This window comes from Rhinopithecus roxellana, chromosome 15 (assembly GCF_007565055.1).
Source record: "Rhinopithecus roxellana isolate Shanxi Qingling chromosome 15, ASM756505v1, whole genome shotgun sequence".
In the NCBI taxonomy this organism is placed as follows: Eukaryota; Metazoa; Chordata; class Mammalia; order Primates; family Cercopithecidae; genus Rhinopithecus; species Rhinopithecus roxellana.
This window is the reverse complement of record NC_044563.1, coordinates 111063634-111073597: the sequence shown is the minus strand read 5'-3', so window position 1 is coordinate 111073597 and position 9964 is coordinate 111063634.

Below are 9964 nucleotides of genomic sequence, written 5' to 3'. Positions count from 1 at the left end.
CAGATGAGCAGTGCTCCGTCACTGACAGTCTTTGAAAGAAGAGATGCGATTGGTCACTGATCATGAAGCACATCTATTACCTACAAAGTGATCTGTGGACCAAAGAGCTAGCAATGAAGTTTGTACTTTATGCAATCACTCACCGCTAATATACTGTGGTGACTAAAATCTGAACTGCGTTGTTGGCAGACTGGTATTATTTAACTAAACAGTGATAACTGAAATTCATGTATCCTGGATCCGTGTAAAGCGAGGATTGCCCTGTATTTACCTTTGCTTTTAATATAATTTAATTGTAACTGCATGTAATTGAATTTTTAATGATGACTGTGTTTAACAACTGCTTCATAAAATTCCTCTAAATTTAACAATTGGCTCTCACAGCAGGTACAAGCGAGATTTAGCACACCACGGCAAAACCTCATGAAGTATCTAGTACTTCCGATTTATATTAAGCAAGGTGGCTGCGGCTTGTTTAACTTCCCAGGAAGAATGGCATAGCCAGACCTATCATTTCAAGGCTCATATTCTTTAAACTCCCCTGCTAACTGCATTCAAATAATCTAAAGAGTTACAATAAGCCTATACCCTTATTCTATACCTTCTTGGTATCCATCAAGAGGATATATTTGAAAACTTAACAACTTTTAAAAAGTGAAACATTTGTTTGAGCTCTTGTCTTTTCTTCCCAGCCTTATTTCTTTCATTAATAGCTGAGAGAATCTGTTGGTCAGCTTTTGATAGGTTATACTGCAGTAACAAATGAGCCCCTACATCTCAGTACCCCAAAGCAGCACAGGCTTCTCTTTTCCCCTTGTTTTATGTTGCTCCCAGATTGGTGGCCGCTCTGCTCCTGTCTGCAGGTCACATATGCTCCATGGGCCTTCTTTATTTTAGGATTCTGACTGAAAGAGTAAAAAATATTGGACATGCTTTCTTATTGGAAGAGGGAAAAGATGCAGAGCTGGACCTTGAAGTGGTTCTTAAAGCTTATGAATGAAACTGGCACATTGCCATCTCTGTCGCCTGCCATTAGTCAAAAGAATTCACATGCCCTAGTCTAATATCAGTGGGGAGGAAAGAATCATCAGGGCAAAAGGGCACTGCAAATCCCCCATGGTAATCGGTGAGAAAGTACAGCCATCCCTCGGGTGTGTAGGGGATTGGTTGTAGGACTTCTCTTGTACACCAAAATCCACAGATGCTCAAGTCTGTGATAGAAAATGGCAAGTATTTGCATATAACTACACATTTACATCCTCTCGTATACTTTGGACCTGGCACAGTGACTTATGCCTGCAACCCCAGTACTTTGGGAAGCCAAGGCCAGAGGATTGCTTGATGCCAGGAGTTTGAGACCAGGCTGGGCAACATAGTGAGACCCCTGTCTCTACCAAAAAAAAAAAATAATAATAATAATGAAAACTAGCTGGTGTGGGGGCGCATGCCTGTAGTCCTGGCTTCTCTGGAGGCTGAGGCAGGAGGACGACTTGAGCCAAGGAGTTCAAGGCTGCAGTGAGCTATGGCTGTGCCACTGCACTCCAGCCTGGGTGACAGAGCCAGACTTTGTCTGTAATAAATACATACATACACACATGCATACACACGTACATTACATTTATCCATTCATCCATCCACTTTCCCATATACTTACATACTTTTTTTTTTTTTGAGACAGGGTCTTGCTCTGTTGCTCAGGCTAGAGTGCAGTGGCTTGATCATGGCTCACTGCAGGCACAACCTCCCAGGCTCAAGTGATCCACTCACCTCAGCCTCCCAAGTAGCTGGGAATACAGGTACGCACCACCATGCCCAGCTAATTTAAAAAATGTGTTTTTTTGTTTTGTTATATTGTTGTTGTTGTTGTTATTATTATTATTATTATTATTATTATTATTATTATTGCAGAAATGAGGTCTAACTGTTGCCTAAGCTGATCTGGAACTCCTGGTCTCAAGCGATCCTTCTGCTTTGGCCTCCCAAAATGCTGGGATTACAGGCATGAGTCACTGTGCCTGACCACATATACTTTAAATAACCTCTAGATTACTTATAATACTAATACAATGTAAGCACTATGCAAAAAGTTGTTATAGCATATTGGTTTTTATTTCTATGTTTTTATTGCTATATTGTTATTTTTTATAGTTTTTCTCTGAGTATTTTCCACTGAGGTTGGTTGAATCTGTGGATGCAGAACCACGCATACAGAGGCCGTGCATAGTCATCTCCAGGGAAGTGAAGAGTAGAAACGAAGCTGTTTTTTGGTTTTTCATTTTTTGTTTCTTGTAAAAAGACAGGAATAGCTTTTCAACAACTACCAAAGCTTAGGGATGTGATTTTTTAAAAAAAATTCACTCACTGAGGTAAGGTATAAGCCTATGAATGTCCCAATATCTTGTTACTCAAAGAGTGGTCTCCGATCAGCCTTGGCATCACTTGAGAGTTGTTAGAAATGCAGACTCCGGGGCTGGGCGCCGTGGCCCACGCTTGTAATCCTAGCACTTTGGGAGGCCGAAGCGGGTGGATCACCTGAGGTCAGGAGTTCGAGACCAGCCTGATCAACATGTCAGCCTGATTAACTTGTCTCTACTAAAAAACACAAAAATTAGCCAGACATGGTTGTGAATGCCTGTAATCCCAGCTACTTAGGAGGCTGAAGCAAGAGAATTGCTTGAACCTGGGGGGCAGAGGTTGCAGTGAGCCGAGATTGCACCACTGCACTCCAGCCTGGGTAACAGAGCAAGATTTCGTCTCTAAATAAATAAATAAATAAATGCAGACTCCTGGGTGACCCCAGACCTTCTTTTTAGCCTCTCTCTCTCTCTCTGTCTCTTTTTGTATTTTTTGTCTTTCAATTTTTTACTACTTTTTTTTCCACTTAAAAATTTTTTAAAAATAGATTTCTTTATTTTCTGGAATTTTTCTAGCCATGGTAACCCCAGGTCTTTTTAGTCAGAATCTTCATTCTAGCAACATCCCCATGTAACTTAAGTCTACATTCAAGTTTGTGAAACTTGGGCCTAATGGACAGCTCTACTTGGATGCTCCTTTTAGCACTTGTTTTCTTCCCCTAAGCCTAATTTTCCTATATCCCTCTATTTCCTGTATTCCCAGATACATACCTTCCTTCCTTCTTTCCTTCCTTCCTTCTTCCCTCCCCTCCCTTCTCCCCTCCCTTCTCCCCTCCCTTCTCCCTTCCCTTCTCCCTTCCCTTCTCCCTTCCCTTCTCCCTTCCCTTCTCCCTTCCCTTCTCCCTTCCCTTCCCTTCCCGTCCTTCCCTTCCCTTCCCTTCCCTTCCCTTCCCTTCCCTTCCCTTCCCTTCCCTTCCCTTCCTTTCCCTCCTCCTCTTCCTTTTTCTCTTGGTATCATTAATTACTCCCTGTCAAAGCTTTCAACACTGTTCCTGTCTCCTCCTGTCTTCTTACCATCCTCATTGTGCTGTCTCGGCTCAGACCTGGAACTTATCCAAACTAATACTTTTATCTGACTTCCTGGCTTTGAGCCCCACTCCCCCGCCCCCACCTCCAAACTTCCCATTACTTTCCAGGTGGTCTTTTTAAAATTCAATTTTGATCAAGATAGTAGCAGTGGAGGTACCAAGGAGATGCTTGGAGCAATGGAAGGGGCAAGTAAACATAACCTAAGTGAAAGCAGAGCTCTGCTTATCAAATTCAGCTTTAAGACAAGCCCTTGACCAGTTTCCTCAAAGATTCTCAAGAAAATTCTGAAGTCGCCATTGGATGCCAGCCTGCTTTCAAATTTTCACTGTCACTGTCAAGATGATGTCCAACCTCTTGGAGGACTTTTCGGCGGACTTTTCTTTGCGTTTTTAGAGACAGGGTCTTGCTGTATCGCCCAGGCTGGGCTTGAACTCCTGGCTTCAAGTGATCCCACCTTGGCCTCCCAGTGCTGGAATTCCAGGCTCGAGCCACTGTGCTTGGCCTTCGGAGGACATTAAATTCTCCATGAACACAATCTAATTTTAAGACATTTCTATTACCCTAAAAAGAAACTTTGTGCCCATTACAGTCACTGTTGGTTTTTACTCCCCAGCCCCAGGTAATCGCTAATCAACTTTCTCTTTGGTTTGCCTTTTCTGGACACTTCATACAAGTGGAGTCATAGAATATTGTGACCTTTTGTGACTGGCTTCTTTGGTTTAGCAGAGTATTTTCAATACATCAATGTTGTAGCACGTATCCGTACTTTCTTCCTTTTTATTGATGAACAGTATTTGGTTGTCCCACATTTTATTTATCTTTTCACCAGTTCATGAGTTCTTCCCTGCTTTTTGGCTATTGTGAATAATGCTGCTCCATATATTCGTGTAAAAGCATTTGTGTGGACTTACACTTTTATTTGTTTTGAGTAGATACACGCATCTTGGTATCTTGGGTAGATACTTCTAGTTTCTGAAAGGGATAGTGTGGTAGCATTTTAAAGTTTTCTCAAGGTTACCAGTTATTAGGTGATGGAGTTAGGACTTCAACTCAGGTTGTAAATCACTGAGATTTTCAATGACCAATCCTGGTTTCCACCCCACAGAGCCCGAGAAATAGTCTCAACACAGTTAAGCAAGAAATTGAGGGCAAAGAGAGATAGTAAAAATGAGCTAGCCCCATAGTGTCAAACGCTAGACCAGATCTCTGCTCTGCTGTTGGATGAACCCCAAAAGCAACAGAAGTATTAGTGGGAGACAAATTGGCCTTTGACGGTTAAAAACAAAGACCCTGCCTCCTCCCACTGGAGGATTTATTTATTTATTTACTTACTTACTTGAGACAGAGTCTCACTCTGCTGCCCAGGCTGGAGTGCAGTGGGACAATCTCAGCTCACTGCAGCCTCTGCCTCCTGGGTTCAAGTGATTCTCCTGCCTCAGCCTCCTGAGTAGCTAGGAATGCAGGTGCACACCAACATGCCTGGCTAATTTTTCTATTTTTACTAGAGATGGGGTTTTACCATGTTGGCCAGGGTGGTCTCAAACTCCTGGCCTCAAACGATCCACCCGCCTAGGTCTCCTGAAGTGCTGGGATTACAGGCGTGAGCCACTGAGTCTGGCCCCCTGGAGGATTTAGAGGATAATTAGCCAGAACCTGGAGGAGTTGAAATGTCATCAATGGAAGTCAAGTTTAAGTCAACAAATACCGAGTAGCTAAGCTGCTGTGGAGGATGCCCTGAGGACTGAGATCAGCCTCACTCACCCCGGGTCTAGGGGCTGGTCTTAGTGGGTGCTGTTACCGTCTTGCTGGCCCTAATGTCCTGGGTCCTGGTGGGCCTGGGAAACTGTTTTTAGAAAAATAGGTTGAAATATAAGTGGAAGGGGAAAGCAAGTTGACCTGTATTTCTGCAACAGCCTTCTTACAGTCGGCCTCCTCTTTATCTCACCCCTTTTGTACCCATTCTATAAGGTGGCCGGAGTGATTTTCCTGGAACACACATTCACCACTCCTCTGCTTTAAAACTCATCCCTAAGCTCCCTACTGCCCTCTGTCATTGTTAATTCAGCTGCATCTCTTTGCCCTCGGGGGCAGTACTGTCTACAGGGAACCCATATGATAAGAACTTTTCTCAGGGCCAGGACAGTGCCGGGCAGGAAGAGCCCAGTAAGCGACCCATCTCGGTTATATCCAGTGTTTTCTCAAGGGCACGGAAGCAAAGAAAACCATATTTAAAATTTCGTTTTGAATTTCTTCTATGTTAATGTCTGTAATATACACCATGGCACTTTAGGCCACCATGGCACCAGTCCCTTGCTTGCCTCCCTAACCTCCTCTCTCAGCAGTTTCCTCTGCAGAAGCCCACAGCCTCCTTTCCTGCTCCCCAACAGCATATACGGAACTGTGGCATCATTGAGTGTTTACTCATCGCCATCACTTACTCTTTTTTTGAGATGGTATCTCACTCGGTCCCCCAAGTTAGAGTACAGTGGCCCTATCTTGGCTGACTGCAACCTCTGCCTCCCGGGTTCAAGCGATTCTCCTGCCTCAGCCTCCTGAGTTGCTGGGATTACAGGCACCCACCATCATGCCTGGCTAATTTTTGTATTTTTGGTAGAGATAGGGTTTCACCATGTTGGCTGGTCTTGAACTCCTGACCTCAAGCTATCCACCCGACTCAGCCTCCTAAAGTGCTGGGATTACAGGCATGAGCCACTATGCTCAGCCTCCCCTACTTCCTCCTAAGCACGGAGTTCAGTGAGGGTGGGGACAAGGCCTTGCTTGCTGTAGGAATCCTAGAGTCTAGAACAGTCCTGGGTGCACAAAAGGAGTTCAGTGTAGACTTGGGCTTTGCTCCAGCAAGGAGTGTCAGCAACAGAGTTCTGGACTGGAGGAGAAATAGCTGCTTATTTTAAAAAGAATGAAAGCAGGGGCCCAGAGATTTCCCCTCTATGAATGGCAGAAATTTATACTGTGGGCCTGAAACAATTGCCCAAAGATTATTCTTTTTTCCCAGCCTACCAAAATGCTTTGCATAAAACACTCTGACTTTTGAAAGCTATGTAGCAATAAATTTACACACCGAGAAAGTCCCAAAGCCCTAGAAATAGACTAAAATTAATGAAAGAATTTATGGTTTAAGAGGGTTGCAATTGTCACATAATAAGATTGGCTGAGTGTTTACTGTGTGTCAAGTATTCTTCTAAATGCTTGACACGTATCAATTCAATCCTCAAGACAATTCAAGGAGGGAGTCGCTTTATCATTTCCAGTTTTATAGGTGAGAGATATAGAAATTATGTGATGTGCCAAAAGTTAAACAGCTAGTAAATGGTAAGGCCTGAATTTAAATCTAAGTAAAGTTTCAGAGTCTGTACAGTCACCCATCAATCAAGGAGTCATCAGTCAAAGATCTCATCAAGCATCCTTCTCCAGCAGAGAACCCTTCCGGAGTGGTTCCTCCTGGATGAGAATAAGGTACAAACTCCATACCATGGCATCACAGGCTCTCAACATCTTGCCCCTAACTTGGCTCCCCAGCCTGGAGGCTGAATCTCCCTAAGTTCTCTCTGTGCTTCTCTCACCAGATAACTTATCCTTCCCTGCAAAGTGCTACAGACTTTCATGCCTTTCTATCATGCCATTGGCTGTGCCTGGTAAACTCTGACTTTAAATGTGTCCTTCTTTTGCCTCTTCTCCTCCAGGCAGAAACAGCCACCTCTTGCCCACATTCCCATGGCAATGAGTGATCTGCACGTACCTCTATCGCATCCTCAGCACACTGCTCTGAAGTTACTGCCGCATGTGTCTGTCCCCCTCATTAGACTGTAGGCTGCTGCGTCTTTTTTTTTTTTTTTTTTTTTTGAGACGGAGTCTCGCTCTGTAGCCCAGGCTGGAGTGCAGTGGTGTGAGCTTGGCTCACTGCAACCTCTGCCTTCTGGGTCCCGGTTCAAGTAATTCTCCTACCTTGGCCTCCTGAGTAGCCTGGGATTACAGGCACGCGCTACCATGCCCAGCTAATTTTTGTATTTTCAGTAGAGACGGGGTTTCACCATGTTGGTCAGCCTGGTCTTGAACTCCTGACCTCATGATCCACCCACCTCAGCCTCCCAAAGTGTTGGGATTACAGGCGTGAGCCACTATGCCTGGCTGACCGTAGGCTTCTTGAGGAAAGGGATGGTGTCTGGTCTTGAGGCCAGCCTTATTAGGGAGATGAATCCACTGAAACACCAGTCCAATAACCAAAACGTGAAGGTAATTTATAATTTGTTTAAGTCTGGCAAATAATGGAGAAGGGAAAATCCCATTTACAATACAGTGAACTTTCTCGAGATATGCATTTGCTATCTCCCAACCCCATGGCAGTTGCCCCTAAATCAATCTCTCTCAGCTCGCATGCAGAAGCCAGCTGTGTTGAGCTCTTGCCTTTCTTGCTTTGCATACAGTGTCTCTCCTGCCGGATCTTTTATATCTCTTTAGGCCAGCATCATTCAGTTGCTTCCCATGTGAATGCAGCCAGCCTGTCCAGTTTCCTCAGTTTCTGGCTAATCATCAACACCACAATCGTCCAGGTGCAGAAAAGGGGTGGGTGGCGGAAGCTGTGGCTACTAAAGGGTTCATGTTTTCCCCCATCACACCCATCTTTATGTTCTTGGGAGCGCTTAACTCAGAGCCTGGTATAGGATTGGTGCTCCTGAGAGTGACTTATCTTCTCCTCTCCCTCTCCTTCCTTTTGGGGAAAAGCTCAGATGTGTCCAAGACCTTTCACAACTTGGCCTCAGCATAAGAGTTCTGGGCTTCAAACAGGCAGCCCCACTGCTCCAAGACCAATCTTCCTGCCTCCTTCCCTGCCTCTGCTCTGCTCACTTCTCTCTCCAGGGACTTCCTTGTCCGCAGCACCTAAGCGAGTCCAAACGCTGCCCTTGTTTCAGTTCTTTGCCTGACATCCTCATTCCCCATCACCTTGTCGGTGAGATCCCCACTGGCTGCAGGGCCATTCATCTTGTGATGCTGCCTGAACCATGACCAGGGGCTGGCTTGCTCACAGCGTCTCCAACTGATTTAGTGAATTGCTTTATCTCTTCAACTAGACTGCAAGTTTCTTTCTTTCTTTCTTTCTTTACCTTTTTTGTGAGATGGAGTCTCACTCTGTTGCCCAGGCTGGAGTGCAGTGGTGCCATCTCGGCTCACTGCAACCTCCGCCTCCCGGGTTCAAGCAATTCTCCTGTCTCAGGTTCCCAAGTAGCTGGGATTACAGGCATGCACCACCACACCTGGCTATTCTTTGTATTTTTAGTAGAGCAGGGTTTCACCATGTTGGCCAGGCTGGTCTCAAACTCCTGACCTCAGGTGATTTGCTCACCTCGGCCTCACAAAGTGTTGGGATTACAGGCGTGACCCACCGCGCCAGGACAGACTGCAAGTTTCTTGACACAAACCAAAACAACCCAACTAGTTTAAAGAACAAAATTAAATCATACTCCCCAACAAGGCATTACTATATTTCAACAAATCTTAGACACATTATAAGAACACATCTGACTTCGGAAAAGTTAACATGTGAAAAGAATGCATCTTAGATGAAATATGGTGTTATTTCTATCCTGCAGATGCTCAATAACTAGAACCCTAACACTTTTCCAGATCCCCTGGCTAAGTTGCTGTGCCCTAACACACCAGGCACACTCTGTCCCGGGATGTTAGCCTTTTTGGTTCCCTGTATCTGGAATGCTCTTCGCGCATGGCTTGTTCTCACCTCCTTCAGATCTTGCCTCAGACATCATCTTCTCAGCGAGGCCTTTCTTCACAATGTTTAACGTTGCAACACCCTCTCCCCACGTTTCATTCTTTTACACTGATTTTTCTTCACGGCATTTACCAGTTTAATATTCTATTACTTATTTGTTTATTGCAGGTGAACCCCCACTAGAATGTCAGCTCCAGCAGGGCAGAGATTTTGTTTACGGCTGTTGTCCCTGGCACATCGCAGGCAGTCAATAAGTATTGTTGAGTGAATAGCGTCTGAGCTTTACTGGGTCAAGGATGTGTGTGTTTCCTGGCTGCTTGTGCCTAACACAGATGCTGGCAAACAGCGGGTCCTTAATACATACTTAGTGACTGGGGATAGATGAGGCGCCTATGAGCCAGGTCACTTGCTAAGGCCATCAAGGCTAGCAAGGGCAAAGAGCAGGGGACCAACTCAGGTGACGCCTGGGCCTTTTGTCCCTCTGGGCAAGGGCTACCTGACTCTCCTGTTTGGGGGAAGAGACTTCTTTGTAAAAACTTCCCCCGGTCTTCCCAGTGCGCAGTGTAATGCTTTGCACGTAGTGTGGCAGCAACAAATATTTACAATGTGTTTCAATCCAGCATGTTATTGCAACTAGGCCACAGCCGCTTGAGCTCCTCAGGGGTAAACTGGCATGCAGGTGTCCTCCGGCCCCTCAGAGAAGTAGTGAACAAACAGCACAAAGCGCGCCCGCCCTTCTACAAAGAGCATTTCCAAAATCCAGGCGGAAGAGCTTTCC